This window comes from Cibotium barometz, chromosome 66, assembly GCF_041138505.1.
Source record: "Cibotium barometz isolate CiBa-2024 chromosome 66, ASM4113850v1, whole genome shotgun sequence".
In the NCBI taxonomy this organism is placed as follows: domain Eukaryota; kingdom Viridiplantae; phylum Streptophyta; class Polypodiopsida; order Cyatheales; family Cibotiaceae; genus Cibotium; species Cibotium barometz.
The window spans coordinates 10021816-10023515 of NC_141111.1; the positions used below are offsets into that span (position 1 = coordinate 10021816).

The 1700-nt window shown below is 44.8% G+C and overlaps 1 non-coding gene across 1 annotated transcript; it reads right to left on the reverse strand.

Moving 5' to 3' along the window:
• Positions 1-939: 939 nt before the first annotated feature.
• Positions 940-1012, reverse strand: TRNAE-CUC (transfer RNA glutamic acid (anticodon CUC)). The gene has a single exon. It is a non-coding gene; the product is annotated as a tRNA-Glu (tRNA).
• Positions 1013-1700: the final 688 nt, after the last annotated feature.

Here is a 1700-nt window from a genome sequence, read left to right on the forward strand (position 1 = left end):
TGTAGCATATGTCCTATGCAATAGTTTAGCCCTAATGTCATGCCAAATCTCAATCGCGTTATAAGCGACATTCTCCATGCAAAATCTCAACCGTGTGGCAAGAAAAATATTTTATGAGATATCAATTTTATTAAACAAACATTAGCCATCTTATGCAAAAACAACAAGTCTAGCTCATTTAAGAGTTGGGAAAATGGCAAAAGTGAACCCTTAAAGTGCATCCTTTGAAGGCTTAACATTGTTGTGTCAACAAAGGGACCCCAGGGTGCCACTCTTGGAAGGCTTACATGGTGCCAAAGTCTAGGGTGCACCCTTGTAGTAGCACGTGGAAGCTTGTGGATGCGCAAGCTTCCAAGTGGTGCTGCTACATGGTGCTATGTCAGAGACAAGTCAAGTGCCTAGATCTAATACTATATTCAAAAGCCAACTCATGCAAGGATACTACACGGTTTAACAACTGACTCGTATAGATAGGTGCTAGATCTAATACTATATTCAAAAGCCAACTCATGCAAGCATACTACACAGATTAACAACTGACTCGCATAGATGGGTGTCTAGCACTTCCCCTCAACAAATTCTCTCTCTCTCTCTCTCTCCCACTCCCACACACCCCTCAACAAATTTTCTCTCTCTCTCTCTCTCTCTCTCTTTACACTTGTTGGCGCTTTTACAATATAATGGCTTTTACAATATAATGGCTTTTACAAATTCTCCCCCCCCCCCCCCTCCCTCAACAACAAATTCTCCAATAACTTACAAATTAATTCTCTCTCTCTCTCTCTCTGGCTATCCGCATTATGCTGAGGAAAGTGAAAGAGAAGGTGATAGACAAGACCAAGTGTAAGTGGTAGATACAAGCAGTCCGTACACTGGATTACAAGTTGCGCTATAACTAAAAAGGGACCGTAGTAGATAGATTGTTACTCGGGAGCAACTTTCCGTTGCCGGGACTTGAACCCGGGTCGCTCGGGTGAGAGCCGAGTATCCTAACCAACTAGACTACAACGGAGGGTTGGAAACTTAAGGCCAAGATCGTTTTCTCTAACAAATTCCAAACTAGACGGGCCAACTGGATCTTGCGGGAACCTACTATCATATACCTGGCGCTTTCCGCGAGTGCCTTTCGTTAGTTCTGGTTTGTAAAAAAAAGGGGGGGCTTGAACCGCGCGCGCAAAGAGATCGGTAGTCCAGACACCAAAAAGTTCTTGTTTGGGTACACACTAATTGACTAGGCTTTCCTTGCTACACGTGCTTAGTAGGTAGCTAGACAGACGGAGCGCTGTGGCACCGAAAGGGTCCTCACAGATCCAGCGCCAAGGACCTGTGAGGGATGAACCGCCACCAGGAAGTGGAATAACCTCACAGCAACCAGCAGCAATCGTAGAGGTCTACATGTTGAATGGGCCACCCATTTGTCCTCCACCACCCAACATAACCTCGAACCCAGAAGACGTTGATCAGTTCTATTAGCATCTGCATGTTGGCCTCACAGACTTCTTTAACCCAGTTGGCTTAGACCCTGGTTTAGGGTTGTTGAAGAGTGGTGGTCTGGTCTGGTGCTTCTTTGAAGATGAGTCTTTTGTAACTTTTTTAACCACGATGACAGAGGACAAGGCGTAAAGAGTGTTTTACAAAATCACCTCAAAATATATTTTAGGCAAATGGGTGGTCCGTCGTCCATATCACGGAACATACAC